We start from the raw sequence: 17,474 nt of genomic DNA, 5'->3' as shown, positions 1-17,474 counted from the left end.
GGGAAGATCAGGGGGTTGGGGTGCTGCACCCTGTCACACTCAGGGCAGGGCCAATGGGGAGGTTATGGCTCTACCCTGTCACACACAGAGCAAGGCCTGTGGAGGGGGGTTGGGGCACCACCCTCTATCACCCACAGAGCAGGGCCCATCAGGGGGTTGGGGCACCTCCACTGTCACACTCAGGGCAGGGCCGATGGAGAGGTTATGGCTCTACCCCGTCACACACAGAGCAGGGCCCGTTGGGGGGGGGGGGGGAGGGTTGGGGCGCCGCACCCTGTCACACACAGAGCAGGGCCCGTGGGGGCAGGGGGTTGGGGCACCGCACCCTGTCACACACAGAGCAGGGCCGATCAGGGGGTTGGGGCGCCTCACCCTGTCACACACAGAGCAGGGCCGATCAGGGGGTTGGTGCGCTGCACCCTGTCACACACAGAGCTGCAGGGCAATCGGGGGATTGGGGAGCTCCCCCCTATCAGGCACAGAGCAGGGCTGATCAAGGGGTTTGGGTGCTGCCCCCTGTCATGCTGATCCCGGTGCCGGGACCCTCACTGCTCCGCTGATCCCAGTGCTGGGAGGCATATTACCCTTTTACTATATAGGATAGGGGCCTGGTGCACAGGTCGGGGCCGGCTGGTTTGCCCTGAAGGGTGTCCTGGATCAGGGTGGGGGTCCCCACTGGGGTGCCTGGCCAGGCTGGCTGAGGGGCTGAGGGCTGTTTTCCCACTAGCAGTTGACTAAAAGCTCCCAACTGCTCCTTGTTTTCTTTTTTTATTTTTTTATTCTGGGCCAGCTTTAGCTCTGAGGCCTAGCTGCTGAAAACATGGATACGATGTTGCGGTCCGAGGCTGACTGAAAGCCGGTTTTGTTTAGCTTCTTATTTGCAACATAGTAATAGTTGCTTAGAGTTGCAGTTGAGAGGCCGGAAAGTCAGGCGGGGAAAGTTGGAATCTGCAGTTCCTGGAGGAAGCAAGCCTCCCTGCTCGCTTCAGTGCATGGCTGCTGGCCGCCATCTTGGCTGACAGTTAATTTGCATAAGGATACGCTGATTAGCCAATGGGAAGGGTAGCGGTCGTACGCCAATTACCATGTTTCTCTTTTATTAGTGTAGATATATATATATATATATATATATAGCTATATAGGTTAGTGGCCTGAATCTTAGAAACACTGACTCCAGCCTATTTTGTCACTTAATGTAGTCATACATAGTTTTCTCCTTTTTTCTTTTCCAGAAACTAAGTCTTTGATTTCACAGTAACTGCTGAACTCACATAAAAAGTGGGAGAGTCATGAGAAGGGAAGAGTTCACAGAGTTTATAGTCATAAATTACAATGAACACACTCTACAAACTTCTTGCAAGTATTTGGATCTTTGAAATTTGACAGCTTATGATCCTCTGTATGAGAACTAATCCATGGATATCGGAGGGGCACAAACTGCAAACTGCATTTCCTTCCTCATGGGAAAGCATTGCTAAAGAAAACAGACTCAGAACTGCTAGCATCCTCTGCAATGAAAAGAGCCACTGAGAATTCAGAATCACTGAGCAAAACACTGCTTCTTAGTTTCTCCTATTATTTAATAGCTTATTGAGGTATAATGAACATACAATAAGCTGCATATATTTAAAGTGCACAGTTTGATAAGTCTTGACACATATATACACCCATGGAACTATCACCACAATCAAAATAACACACATTTCCATTGCCCACCCCCCAAGTCTCCGTGGGTTCCTTTGTAATTCCTCTTCCTCATCACTTATTTATTTATTTATTTATTTATTTACTTATTTATTTTTAAATAGATATAATTTTATTTTATTTTATTTTTAAAATATATTTTGTTGATTTTTTACAGAGAGGAAGGAAGAGGGATAGAGAGTCAGAAACATCAATGAGAGAGAAGCATCGATCAGCTGCCTCCTGCACACCCCCTACTGGGGATGTGCCCGCAACCAAGGTACATGCCCTTGACTGGAATCGAACCCGGGACCCTTCAGTCCGCAGGCTGACACTCTATCCACTGAGCCAAACCAGTCAGGGCTCATCCCTCATTTATTTAGGCAACCACGGCTCTGCTTTCTGTTTCCATAGATCCGTTTACATTTTCTAGAATTTTATGAAAATGATTCACAGAATATGTATACTTTCTTATCTGTCTTCTTTACTCAGCATTATAATTTTGAGATTTGCCCATGTTGTGTATATCAAGAGTTCATTCTTTTTGATTCCACAATTTGTGTATCCATTTCTGCTGATGGACATTGGCTTCTTTCTGATGAACCACTGATGTTTTTCTATTTCTAGTCTATCCCCCCCACCTCCATTTTACAGATGAAGAAATGGAAATTCAAAAGAGTTCAAGTACCTTGTTGAAGGTACACAGACAGTAGTCAGAGCATAAAACCTTAGATTGTTAGAATGTTTGAGCTGAAAGGGACATCAGGGTACCTCTGTGTGTTTTTAAAAACCACTTGATGTTGATATTTGAATTGTGCTCTACAAGGATTAATCATTTCTCTTTATCCAGGGTAAAGTCAGCAGGCCCTCTTTGCCAGTTAAGTATTGATACTCTCTTATCAAAATTCATGAGAAGAGCCGAAACCAGTTTAGCTCAGTGGATAGAGCGTCGGCCTGCGGACTGAAAGGTCCCAGGTTTGATTCCGGTCAAGGGCATGTACCTGGGTTACGGGCACATCCCCAGTGGGAGATGTGCAGGAGGCAGCTGATCGATGTTTCTCTCTCATCGATGTTTCCGACTCTCTATCTCTCTCCCTTCCTCTCTGTAAAAAATCAATAAAATATATTTTTTAAAAAAATTCATGAGAAGGGAAGAGTTCTTAACATGCTTCTATCATAGGGAAAATTCTGTAATGTCCTATCAACCTAAGATGACCTTCTCTTCCCAGAGGAGCAGCAGTGTGCTAACTTAAATTTTTAGAAGTTAAAGATACTTACTATAAAAATAAAATAATATAAACATTCAATTAAATATATTAAAAACAAAACTAATAAATATTGAAAACTCATTGCTTCCTAATTATTTTACTACATTATACCATCATGGGGGCTCTTAAGGCTACTTATAGCTATTGTATCCATATGGCAGAAATACTGCCCAGTGATGGGATGTCACACATTTCTTCCTAATTCTCCATTCAGTAGTGTAATGTTGATAGCTTGAAATCAGCCTTGGGAATCAGCGATGAAAATGGCAAAAGCTGTAAGTTAGGATTTGATTTATTATTTGGTTGACTGTCCAAACTTAATATGATGGAGAAAATGGTAATTATGCAGATTAATTTTTAAAATGTGTCATATCTGTGACCATAACATTTTGACTAGCATAAAAATTGAGAAATTATTCTTCCAATATTTATAAACTATTATTAAAAATGTAGCAAATAAGTTGCTCACATTATTTTTGAATAAGTTAAATTCAGGTATATATCTTTATTATCTTTATTGTTTTATTTTCATTACTTGTTAACATAAACAAAAATATCAAACAATACCATTATTTATGGTGAAACTATACTCAGACTGCCGGTATTACACATTTCCCAGCACACCACTGTGTAAGAGGGTTTGGGGTCTTTGAAATTAAGCCCTATGTAAACAATAACAAACAAACAAGTAAACAAACCTGTAAGGAATGTCATGTCTACAAGACTAGTTTTTTTTTCTAGATCACATAGGAGGGCAAAGTGAAAACCAAAGTAAAATAAGAAGACAGTGAAATTAGAGCCACTGTTGAAAAATATGGCATTTTAAATTTAATGTAATTAAAAATAAATCCAATAAGATGTTTCAAAAATGCATAGAATAAAAGTCTCTCTCTCGCCTGCACCCCTAAAACCCCTTCCCCAAGGCAACCTCCCTTATAGCTGGTGAGTTTGCTTAAAGAGATGGTTTATATGTAAACAAGTAATATCATGTATCTTCTCCCTCACCATTTTTATACAAAAGATACTATAAAATACACACTGTTTTGTACTTTGTTTTTCCCCACTTATAAAGCTCTATTCAGATCAGTGCCAAAGCTTCACAGTGTTATATGAAGCATCATTTATTTACCTATTATTTAACTACTAGAGGCCCGGTGCACAAAAATTTGTGCACTCAGGCGGCGGGGGGGGGGGAGGGGGGGGGTCCCCCAGCCCGGCCTGTGCCCTCTCACAGTCTGGGACCCCTCGGGAGATAACGACCTGCTGGCTTAGGCCTGCTCCCGGGTGGCAGAGGGCAGGCCCAATCCCTAAGTGCAGCCCCTGCTCAGGCTCAGAGGAGGGCCGATTGGGGAGTTGGGGCACCGCCCCGTCATGCACAGAGCAGGGCGGATCGGGAGGTTGCAATGCCACCCTCAGTCACTTTCAGGGTAGACTGATTGGGGGGTTGGGGCACCGCCCCCTGTTACACTCAAGGCAGGGTCGATGGGGAGGTTGCGGCACCACCCCCTGTCACGCACAGAGCAGGGCCGATCAGGGGGTTGGGGCGCTGCCCCCTGTCACTCACAGAGCAGGGCTGATCAGGGGGTTGGGGCGCTGCCCCCTGTCACTAACAGAGCAGGGTCCATCAGGGGGGGTTGGGGCGCTGCCCCCTGTCACTCACAGAGCAGGGCCCATCAGGGGGTTGAGGAGCTCCCCCCTGTCACTAACAGAGCAGGGCCGATAGGGGAGCTGGGCACCGCCTCCTGTCACACACAGAGCAGGGAAGGTCAGGGGGTTTGGGCACTGCACCCTATCACACTCAGGGCAGGGCCGATAGGGGAGTTGGGGCCCCGCCCCCTGTCACACATAGAGCAGGGCGGATCAGGGGGTTGGGGCGCTGCACCCTGTCACACTCAGGGCACGGCCAATGGGGAGGTTATGGCTCTACCCTGTCACACACAGAGCAAGGCCCGTGGAGGGGGGTTGGGGCGCCACCCTCTATTACCCACAGAGCAGGGCCGATCAGGGGGCTGGGGCACCGCCACTGTCACACTCAGGGCAGGGCCGATGGAGAGGTTATGGCTCTACCCTGTCACACACAGAGCAGGGCCCGTGGGGGCAGGGGGTTGGGGCACCGCACCCTGTCACACACAGAGCAGGGCTGATCAGGGGGTTGAGGAGCTCCCCGCTGTCACTCACAGAGTAGGGCCGATAGGGGAGTTGGGGCACCGCACCCTGTCACACACAGAGCCGCAGGGCAATCGGGGGATTGGGGAGCTCCCCCCCATCAGGCACAGAGCAGGGCTGATCAGGGGGTTTGGGCACTGCCCCGTCACGCTGATCCCGGTGCCGGGAGCCTCGCTGCTCCGCTGATCCCGGTGCCGGGAGGCATATTACCCTTTTACTATATAAGATAGAGGCCTGGTGCACGGGTGGGGGCTGGCTGGTTTGCCCTGAAGGGTGTCCTGGATCAGGGTGGGGGTCCCCACTGGGGTGCCTGGCCAGGCTGGCTGAGGGGCTGAGGGCTGTTTTCCCGCTGGCAGTTGACTAAAAGCTCCCAACTGCTCCTTGTTTTCTTTTTTTTTTTTTTATTCTGGGCCAGCTTTAGCTCTGAGGCCTTGCTGCTGAAAACATGGATACAATGTTGCGGTCCGAGGCTGACTGAAAGCCGGTTTTGTTTAGCTTCTTATTTGCAACATAGTAATAGTTACTTAGAGTTGCAGTTGAGAGGCCGGAAAGTGAGGCGGGGAACATTGGAGTTCGCAGTTCCTGGAGGAAGCAAGCCTCCCTGCTCGCTTCAGTGCATGGCTGCTGGCCGCCATCTTGGCTGACAGTTAATTTGCATAAGGATACGCTGATTAGCCAATGGGAAGGGTAGCGGTCGTACGCCAATTACCATGTTTCTCTTTTATTAGTGTAGATAACATAGAGGCATTGTAATGGTTTAGAATGGGGCTTAACTACTGCATTTATTTAGTTATTCAGATATGTGCTCTTTTCTTGCTATTATTTTTCTCTCTCTCCTCACTAAGTTATAGAACATGAACCTGCTATTGTGACCATCAGCACACATTTACTGAGCACTTGCTAGTTGACTTTCACTGTGAGAGATTCAAAAATAAAATTTTAAGACATAATTTGGTCTCAACACTCTTAACATCTAGCTTGGAAATAAGGGAATCTATATATATAAAAGCCTAAGTGACTGAACAACCGAACAACTGAATGATCGGTTGACCGGTTGCTATGATGTGCACTGACCACCAGGGTGCAGATGCTCAACACAGGAGCTGCTCCCTGTTGGTCAGTGTGACAGCAGGAGCACTGCTCAGCTGACCAACCATGCCAGAAGCAGGGCTCACAGCTGGCCACTGCAGCCTGGAGACCCCAGCGGAGCAGCGGCAGCAGGCACAGCAGAACCGGGATGAGCAGAAGAAGCAGGCAGGAGTGGCAGGTGGCATTGGACTGCTGGTTCAGCCTAATCTCTGCTGGCCGCACTGAGGGACTCCACTAGTGCACGAGTCCATGCACCGGGCCACTAGTATGAGTACTAGTATAATAATGACCCAGATAGGAGGCTAGAAAGTGTCACAAGTCCTCACCATTAATTAGCTTTGACCTTGTATTAGTTCATTTAATCTATTGGTCATTTATACTTTCTGAACATTTGTTTGCTCACCTTTAAAATGAGGATAACTATGTCTGCCTTGATCATCTTGTTGGGTTGTTTTGAGGCTCTCAGCAGGCTATGTATGTGAACACTAATGGGACGCTTATGTCTACAAAGGTACATTACTTCCTCTGCCTGTCTTGTCCACATTGTGTCAAGCCATGTTGAACTTGTGCTGGGATATGTCCTCCACATCTAGGCCTCTGCATGTGCTGTGTACCTCTACCTGGGATGCATGACCATCATAGTCCTCCTTACCCCCACTCAGCTCTCAGCTTTCCTGACCTCCCAAGTCTAGATCAGGTGCCCTTCCTAATGGCATTCTGAACATCCCCATTATTGCACTGCCATTGCCAGGTCATGGGCGAGGAGTCTTCTTCATAGTTGTAACCCAAGCTTCAAGAAATGCTTAGGAAATGAGTGAATAAAAGAATTTCCTCTAAGGCAATAAGGAGGAAATAAAACAAGCTGAATGTATTAGGGCCAAGAGAAGCTTTACCTACATTCTCTTTATTGGTCTTCACTGCACTTTATGAGAAAGGAATTATTATTCCCATTTCACAAGTTCTGGGAGTTAAATGATTTTGGAACCCAATGCTGATGGACCCGAAGGACTCTCTACAATATCATTCTTTCCCCCAATGCAATGGCCAACATTGATTGGTAATTAGTCACAAGTGTGTATTGTCTTATTCAGTCCTCACAAAACTACTAAAAAATAGATGGTGTCATCATTTGCAGATAAGAAAATTCGAATGACCAAAGGTGAAGTGATTTGTTAAAAAGTTATGTAAGTTGCTCTAGCTGGTTTGGCTCAGTGGATAGAGCATTGGCCTGCACACTGAAGGGTCCTGGGTTCGATTCCAGTCAAGGGCACATGCCTGGGTTGTGGGCTCGATCTCCAGTAGGGGATGTGCAGGAGGCAGCCCATCAATGATTCCCTCTCATTATTGATGTTTCTATCTCTCTCTCCCTTTTCCCTTCCTCTCTGAAATCAATAAAAATATGTTTTAAAAAAGTGATGTAAGTTTCCAAAAATGAAAAATTACTGTGAGCCAAGAAGACTTTATAGTAGAAGAGAGATTACACTTGATAGTTGAAGAAAGGTGAGTATTTCAATAGAACTAAAATTGTCAGGAGCAGGGCTTCCAGTTGGGGAAAGCAAGATAGGGCACAAATGTTTGAGAAACAGTGAGGAGCCTGGGTGACAAGAGTGACAGTGCATGATTAAGACCTGGGAGAACATAAAGATGAAGAACTTGGTTGGGCTATATTATGAAAAGCCTGGAAAAAAATGTCTCAGAAGTTGTATACCCTAAAGGAAATAATTTTGTAAAAGTGACATGATGAATGGTGTATTTGATTTTTTCTTTCCTTTTAATATAGAATTTACATGTGATTTATTTAACTTTACTGATAAAGTTATCGATAACTTTTTAGCTTTATCTCATTTTTGTTTTCCTTCGCAGGAATCGTAACTCATCTAGCCTAAAGTTTCCACTTCTGACAGACAGAAACTGTGAGAATTAGAAATGGCCAAGAACCTTTGAACTCTGCTATTTCAGGGTGGAGCAGGACATTCCACTCTGTGAAAGTGTACCTTTAGATTTTTGTAGTTAAGAAAACATTGGAGTTAAATGTGATTTGTGGAGCAAGACTTTTGAGTAAATCAAATGGCTTATGAGAGAAATTGTATGTCTGTTACTATCCTCAATTGCTTTCAAACTCAGCTTAGAAACTCTCAGTAAGGATCTGCAACCAACCCCTTAATTAATTTTTTCTTATATTTGGCCTTCAAACTTTTTCTTTTTTGCCAATGTTTCCAAGGCAGTGTTTTCGTGGGATTCTTGCCTGTTTTTCACTGGCATGCTTTCTCCATTCTCCTTACCTTCTATGGGAGGCCCAATACAGGAAGGGACGACCTGCCCACCACCTGCCTTTAATTAATGAAGGGCTCAGGGGTGTGTGACCTACACCTGCTATGGACTGGGAGTCTGGCCTTGGAGAGACAAAGGTAGATCAGTATTTCTCTCAAGCTCCTCTTTTGATAGAGCCATGTGCCAATGGAAGCTTCAGTCAGGAGAGGTCTAAATACAGACAACCCCAAGGCAGGTAGGAGCAGAGCATTTGTGCTGCTGAGGCCTGACGTCATGGAGGGGCTCCCAGCTGGCTTGGGCAACCAGGGATTTCAGTCCCTGAGCCTTAGACTTACTCCTGCAAAGAGACATTGCCCTAACTAGGGTAACTATATAGTTTATCATTCATACCAAGACATTTTTAACAATAAAGAGATTGTTAAAAATAATTAAAATTATACAGTTTTAATGGACAATAGTGTGGTGATTGCAGGGGGGAGGAAAAGGGAGGTGGAGAAGGAAGAGAGCATAGAGAGGATAAATGGTGAGGGAAAAAATAAAATTAAATAAATCAATTAAATACAAACAAACGAACAAAAAACTAGGTGGGCAATGCCAGGACAAGCTTCAATGACTAATGATCTGCTGCCCTGACACTGACCAATCAGTAGAGACCATGCCCCATAGAGGACATACCTGCAAAAGCTGACAAATATTCTATTGAGATCTTCCCTTGAGACCTCCCCTAAGATTCCGGCCTACAAGAGAGAGATAAAAACCCTCAAGTAAAAGACATGCCATAAGCACTCTCCCTTCTAGAAGCACACATGTGCCTTCACTTCCTCCTCTTCTTCCCCCACAGGCATGCATCTTCTAAACTCTAAGGGTCCCCACAAGACTTGCAACCAGAGGGCTAACCCCCCTCCCACACACACATCTGTCTCCAAGGCCCCCTTTTCTCTGACTTCCCAGTGAGCTAAAGCAGTCACACCTAGGCTCTCCTGTTGCTAGTTCCATGACCTTTCTTGTTTCACTGTCCCCAATTTAATAAACGGACTCTCAAAATAAAATAATAATAATTAAAACCATACAGTTCTTAAAAAATTTGTTGAATGACAAATTAGTTTTATTATATTATTATTAGAGGCCCAGCGCACAAAACCGTGTGCAAGTAGCTCGCCGCCTTGCCCTCCACCACTCCTCGCTCACCATCCAGCCTGCCGCCGCCATCTGGCTCACTGCCACTAAGATCATGTGATATTTATCTTTCTCTGGTTGGCTTATTTCACTTAGCATAATGCTCTCCAGTTCCATCCATGCTTTTGTAAATTTTAAAAGTTCCATCTTTTTTATAGCGGCATAGTATTCCATTGTGTAGATGTACCACTGTTTTCTAATCCACTCATCTGCTGATGAGCACTTAGGCTGCTTCCAAATATTAGCTATTGCAAATTGTGCTGCTATGAACATAAGGGTGCATATATCCTTTCTGATTGGTGTTTCTGATTTCTTGGGATATATCCCTAGAAGTGGGATCACTGGGTCAAATGGGAGTTACATTTTTAACTTTTTGAGGAAACTCCATACTATTTTCCACAGTGGCTGCACCAGTCTGCATTCCCACCAGCAGTGAAAGAGGGTTCCTTTTTCTCCACATCATAACCAGCACTTGTCATTTGTTGATTTGTTGATGATAGCCATTCTGACAGTGTGAGATGGTACCTCATTGTTGTTTTGATTTGCATCTCTCAAGTGATTAGTGACATTGAGCATGCTTTCATATGTCTCTGGGCCTTCTGTACGTCCTCTTTCGAAAAGTGTCTATTTAGATCCTTTGCCCATTTTTTGATTGGATCATTTATATTCCTTTTGTTAAGTTGTATGGGTTCTCCATAAATTTTGGAGATTAAACCCTTATCGGAAATATCATTGGCAAATATGTTCTCCCATGAGGTGGGCTTTCTTGTTGTTTTGTTGATGGTTTCTCTTGTTGTGCAGAAGCTTTTTATTTTGATGTAGTCCCATTTGTTCATTTTCTCTTTAGTTTCCATTGCTCTAGGATCTGTATTGGCGAAGATATTCCTTCGACATATGTCTGAGATTTTGCTGCCTGTGGATTCCTCTAATATTTTTGTGGTTTCCCATTTTATGTTTAAGTCCTTTAGCCATTTTTAGTTTGTTTTTGTGTATGGAGTAAGCTGGTGATCTAGTTTTATTTTTTTGCATGTATCTGACCATATTTCTCAGCACCGTTTATTGAAGAGACCCTCTTGACTCCATTGTATGCTCTTGTCTCCTTTGTCAAATATTAATTGAGCGTAATGGTTTGGATTGATTTCTGTGTTCTCTCTTCTGTTCCATTGGTCTATATGTCTGTTCTTGTGCCAGTACCAGGCAGTTTTGAGAACCGTGGTTTGGTAATATAGCTTGATATCTGGTATTGTGATCCCTCCAACTTTGTTCTCCTTTCTCAGGATTGCTGTGGCTATTCGGGGTCTTTTTTATTGCAGATGAATTTTTGGAGAGTTTGTTCTAGATAAGGGGTGGGCAACCCCTGGCACGCATGCCAAACATGGCACTCCAGTAACTTTTGCTGGCATGGGAAACCCTCTCTTATAATCTTCCATTTACAATTTTTTTCTTAATATCGACTTTTTTATTTTTCAGATAAATTCAGTGTAGGTGCATCTTAGATAAATAAATAATTTTACATAACAAATTAACTTAAAGACCATAGACATGGATTGACGAGAGAGGGGAAGAGCAATTTCTATGCCTCTGCCTTAACTCTCCCTGCCTTCCTAGATCTGACCAGTGTTTTGGTTTCAGCCTCAGACGCAACAGGTTTTCATTGACAAGACAACCGCCTCACCTACTTATTCAAAATTTCACTCTATAAAAATGAAATCTTCTCTCTCGCTTTGCCCACTGGTACTAACAAAAGGGGAATAAATTTCTATGTTTCTCTCTGCAGCAAAAGTCCCACTGATAATATCAAACAGAGTCATAAAGTTTTCTGTCTGACTATCAGTGTACATGTATACATTAAAAAATAAATGTATTTTTCATAATCATATACTGTGTTTTTGTCGCTCGAATGAATTTTATTATTTCTTCAAGGTTCTTCACATACATACTCCTTAAGAGATATCAAGTAGGCGTAACATGTTCTCAAAAAATTAGGGTTGGCACACAGAAGAATTTTGAGTCAGAGATTTTGCTGGTTTTGGCACACACTCACAAAAAGTTTGCCCACCCCTGTTCTAGATCTTTGAAATATGCCGTTGGTAATTTAATGGGTTTTGCATTGAATCTGTAGATTGCTTTGGGTAGTATGGACATTTTAATGATGTTGATTCTACCAAGCACATGGTATGTTCTTCCATTTGTTTATGTCTTCCTCTATCTCTTTTTTCAACGTCCTGTAGTTTTCCAAGTACAGGTCTTTTACCTCCTTAGTTAAGTTTATTCCTAGGTATCTTAATTTTTTTGGTGCAATGGTAAATGGGATTGTTTTTGTTTCTCTTTCTGTGAGTTCATTATTGGTGTCAATTTTGTATTCTGCTACATTGCAGAATTTTTTTTTTTGCATCTTTTGAGTATCAATTTTGCACCTTTGTTTCACAGCAATAAGCTTCTGTGATAATTTAATTTTTAACAGTATTCATAAAATAATGAATGCTTAGTTGATTTAATGACTATGTCCTTATATATGAAATTTAATTGGTCTCTGAAAAAAATTCTCTGACAGTTGGTATATCATTTGCAAGGCGCTAAATACATTTCAAATCAAAATTTTTCTGACACTTTAATATCATCCCATATTGCAGCTTTAATTTTTGAAGTATCATATTCCCTCATTATATCAAACTCAAGTTATGGCTGACTCCACTTCTGAGCTTCTCTCATTTGCTCTTCAATTAAATAAAGATCAAATCTGATTCCCTTGATATTAAACTTTGGATGCTCCCAGCATTTGGACCAGCCCTTAGGCTTCATTTTTACTTTCAGGCGATTAACAGGAGCTTCTTGGCTCAATTCTTGTAGACTTGGCTTCATATTAACATCAACAGTGCTGTACTCAGGACGAGCATCTCCTAAGTATAGCAAGCTGTCATCCAGCTGTTTCTCTAATTTGACCACTTGGATCTCCTGGATTCTAGAATTACAGAGTTCAGAGAAAATCTCAACACTTTGTCCTTCAATAGTATTCCTAAGGATAAAAGTGGTTCCAAGTGCTGCTCCTGATCTCTGGATGCAAATCCCCAGAAACTGGCTGGTTTTTCCATTGGCATATGGGTTGGCCCGAGTAACACTAAGAATGCTTCCAACATAGAACTTTGGGGTGTGGAATACTTTTCTCCTTTATAACATACCTTTTCTTTCTGAAATTTCAGAGGATTTGTTTTTCCTCTTTGAATGGATTTTGGCTGAGTTGCTTCAGTGGTGAGAAAGTAGAGAGCTGTGTTAACTGTCTATGAATGAGGTCTGACTATAGGGAAAGAAACTAGTACCTCAAGTCACACACAAAAACAGTCTCATTATTATAGTCCTTATGTTTTCAACTCTAAACAATAACTCTATATGCCTAAATATCCAGCAATAGGGAGTAATTGGATACATTATAGTACAACCATTCTCTGAAGTAAATCTGTCGGAACAAAATTTGCTTCTACTAATACATACCAGCTTTGTTTTTGGGTTCCCAGCCATCAGCAGATGCCTGCCTTTTCCTAGTAATACTCTGAGTGTTGAGGGTAGGTAGATGGCAGACCACCCAGAGGAGCTAAGCCATGAGTCACTCACTTAAAGCAGGGAGAGCTATGGCCATTATATTTGGAGGGGGATTAGGTATGTGCCAGAGGTGGGGGTCCAGTATCTGTCCCTGAATGGAGTTTCCAGAAGTCCCACATTGCAAAAACAAATTTGTACAACAAAAGTTGTACCTCTTAAAGAGTTTAATACCTTTAAAGAATTACTTTGAAATTACATTTGTGAAGGTTACAATGAAAAGATGACACAGGAAGGAGTCTGAAAGCAGGAGCGGTCAACACCTCTGTGTGCTGTGTCAGTTTGCTCACCCAACCGCCAGGGTTAGGCTTCCCTGTCCAGCAGCCCCTGCTTCTGTTTAACGTCTCTTAAGTTAGATAAAATTTGTGTCTTAGTTTGGGTTCCCGGAAGAAACCTAAGAGAAGAATTTGAATGTAAGTAGTTTATTTGGAAGGGAGTACTCAGAGAGGAGGGAAGCCAGAAAAGAAAGCCACCTGTTAATGGTACACTAGCCAACCAGCTCCTGCCGTCTCTGTATAACTGGAGCTTAATGTACACCTAATAACTCTGTGGAAAAAAAAACATGTCAGAAAACTAGTCATGTTACACAGTGCGAATCCTACAGAGATTCATGCCAGAAGAATTCTTTCTTTTAAATTAGTTGTTATGTGGGATGCCGTAGCTTGGGCTTTTGTCCCTTTTATTTTATTTAGTTATATGCCATCTAAAACAAGTATGGCAAATAGTATAAGCTCAGACATCAACTCTGATTGAGCGATGGCATGCTCCAGATTTGTGATGAGAAGGATCCTGAGTGTTCATTCATGCTCAGAAATAAAACCAAAGATTACTGACATGAAGGGGGAAGAGCAATACTCATGCTTTGTGACTGCCATCCCTAACCTAGCTGTCATCCATACCCTGTTTATTTATTTGTCCAGGCCCAACAGAACATACTGTAAGAACTTGATAACAGCGATCTAGGTATCTTTTAAAATATTATAGCTAGAATATCATGATTAGTTCATAATAAGAGAAGTTAAATTAATTAAAACCACAGGACCATTTTTTTAAAAAAAAAAAGTCTACAGATTGACAATTATTAAAAAGCATGGGTGAGTTTGGGGGGTAAGAGACTCTCACATGTATTTCGGTGAGTATCAAACTGGTGCAACCCCTTAGGACAAAATAATATAAGAATTTTAGTGTCCATGCCTTAGATTCAGCAATTTAAGTCTAGGAAACTAACTCACAAGTATACTCATATGTACACATAAATGTACTTGAGGTATATTCCCTGCAGAAATGTTAGTGATAGCAAAGATTAGAAACAACCCAAGTACCCATCACTAGGGGAAATGTTAGAGAAATTGTGGTACATTCAGACAATGGAACACTAAGCATCTGAAAAGGTTAATAAAGATAGTGTATGTAGTGATAAATATAGAAAACTCTCCATGATAACTTGCTAATAAAGGTACAAAATTTAAAAGAGAAGGAAAGACACACACACAAAAGTAGTACACATGTATATTTGTTCATGCAAATTATATATTTAAATGAAAAAATGTGTAACAGAGGTTACCTCTGAGGAAGAAATATTTGAGGGCAGGTAGATAGAAGCAAAAGGAATATTTATTTACACTCTCCCACTCATATCTTCTCAAACTTTCTTTGATTTTAAAAAACATGTTAATATATATTTTTAAGTAAAGAAAATGAACTCTTAACTAATTCTAATTGTTCCCTATCCTACTACCTTTTCTTCATTAATCTTAATGTGGAAGGAAGGAAGGAAGGAAGGAAGGAAGGAAGGAAGGAAGGAAGGAAGGGCAAGGAAGGGCAGGGAAGGGAGAGAAGGAGGGAGGAAAGATCTCTCCTATTTCCTCATGCAGAGAAAATCATCGTTAATATTTTTGGATAATTTTTTGGTATATTGATATTGCCATCTAGTCTTTTTTTTCCTCTGCATAAGTATTTCTTTGTCTTTTAAAGTTAAAAGTGTGGTATCACATTGCACATAGGCTTATATTTTCAGCCTTCCACCAATTTTTTATTATTATAAGAATCAAGTTAAGGATAGATACTGAACAAACTGAACTTCCCACATTTTCTATGGACAGAATTTGGGAGTTCAATGTCATGGTTAAATTTATTAACAATATTAGATTTATCAGAAACAAGATAGCATGTTCCTTCTTTTAATCTTCATATCCTTAGCATTTCTCACAGTGTCTGCTAAAGAATAAGTCTTGGGAGATAATTCTCCATGAATTTCTCACATTATACACATATTCCAGGTAGAAGCATTGACTGCCTTTGTTCTGGACTGTTTTTCAAGTATGTCTGTATAGCAAACTGCTTTGGAAGAGTGAAGAAGTGTCTACCTCAACAGTAATAAGCAGGTGTGTTTGCTATTGAGTATAAAAGACCTGGTTTGCCAAGGTCAGAGTTCCTCTCAAATGCTGACACTGGTTACTGCTACTGCTGTAAGTCCGTGTCTCTGACTCAGGAGTCTCATTTCTAGTATGTCTGCCAGCTTCTATGAAACTGTAACAAGCGAACTTGTTAAGTTGAAAGTAGGGTAAAATCTCATATCCTTCACAGCTCCTGAGAGTAAGTGCTCAAAACAAAAGTTCGTTGAATTAAATAGTTTCTAAAATGTTTAGGGGACTTACTTTTCTGACTAATCAACAGTTGCCTTCGTAAAAAAGCCCAAGAACATCTCTTGGCTAGGAGCTCTTTCACAATACAGTATATTTTTATTATAGTACCAGTGTGTGTTAGTCATCTTGTGTTTATTTTAGATATCAGTGTTGACTTAAAAAGGTTGTCAGCAGTCTGTTTGGACTTGACTAAACTTTCAGTTGTGTGATGGAAACCGATTATTTACTTAAGCATTGCCTAGTCCTGTAGGAATGACAGATTTTGAGTGGCTTCTACTTGTTTCTGCATCAGTGTCCCTCATGGATGAGGACATGGTTTTTTGTTTTTGTCTTTTGGTGTGTTTTAAGTGTTTTATTTTTTTAATATCTTTATTGTTGAGAGTATTACAGACATCCTCCCCTTTCCCTCTCCCCTTGCCCTTCTTCACCCAGATCCTGCCCCACCCTAGGATTTCACTACCTAATTGTCTGTGTCCACAGGTACTACATATAACTTCTTTGGTTAATCTCTTTCCACTCCTCCTTCCCCCTTCCCATTGAGATTCATCAGTCTGTTCATGTTTCTATGCCTCTGGTTTTATTTTATTCATCAGTTTGATGCCTTGTTCATTTATTTGTAGATTCAACTGTGATAAATAGGCATTTATTGCCATTTGTTATTCATATTTTTTCTTTCTTCTTCTTCTTCTTCTTCTTCTTCTTCTTCTTCTTCTTCTTCTTCTTCTCCTTCTCCTTCTCCTTCTCCTTCTCCTTCTCCTTCTCCTTCTCCTTCTCCTCCTTCTTCTTCTTCTAGAATACTCTTCAACATTTCATGTAATACTATCTTAGTGGTGATGAACTCTTTTAGCTTTTTCTTATCTGTGAAGCTCTTTATCTGACCCTCAATTCTAAATGATAGCTTTTCGGGGTAGACTAATCTTGGTTGTAGGTCCGTGCTTTTCATCACTTTGAATATTTCTTGCTTTTCTCTTGCTGCTTTTAAGATTCTCTCTTTGTTTTTAGCCTTTTGCATTTTAATTCGGATGTGTCTTGGTGTGCTCCTCTTTGGATTCCTCTTGTTTGGGACTCTCTGTGCTTCCTGGAATTGTATGTCTATTTCTTTCACCAGGTAAGGAAGGTTTTTTGTCATTATTTCTTCAAATAGATTTTCAATTTCTTGCTGCCTCTCTTCACCTTCCAGCACCCCCATAATGCGAATGTTGGTACACTTGAAGTTGTCCCAGAAGCTACTTACACTGTCTTCATGTTTTTGGGTTGTTTTCTTTTTGCTCTTCTGATTAGGTGTTTTTTGCTTTCCCAGCATCCTCTATTCTACTGTTGCTTCCCTGTAAAGTATTCTTCATTTCAGTTAGTGTATCCTTCATTTATGACTAGTCCTTTTTCATGTCCTTGATGTTGATATTAATTTCCTTGAAATTCTCACTAAGTTTCTTGACATTCTCACTAAGGTCCATGAAGCTCTCATTAATTTCCTTGAGCAACCTTATAACCATTGTTTTGAACTCTATATCCAGTAGTTTCCTTGCTTCCATTTCATTTAGTTCTTTTTCTGGAGATTTCTTCTGTTCTTTCATTTGTGACA

General features: G+C 41.6%; 1 pseudogene; it reads right to left on the bottom strand.

The window, feature by feature from the left end:
• Positions 1-12,245: 12,245 nt before the first annotated feature.
• Positions 12,246-17,195, bottom strand: LOC139002550 (large ribosomal subunit protein bL19m pseudogene; annotated as a pseudogene).
• Positions 17,196-17,474: the final 279 nt, after the last annotated feature.

The sequence above is a fragment of the Myotis yumanensis genome, unplaced genomic scaffold (genome assembly GCF_028538775.1).
Source record: "Myotis yumanensis isolate MYYU_CA2020_CCGP unplaced genomic scaffold, mMyoYum1.0.hap1 SCAF_2, whole genome shotgun sequence".
Taxonomy (NCBI): domain Eukaryota; kingdom Metazoa; phylum Chordata; class Mammalia; order Chiroptera; family Vespertilionidae; genus Myotis; species Myotis yumanensis.
Note: the sequence above shows the minus strand (reverse complement) of the source record. Positions and strands in the feature narration are given on the sequence as shown.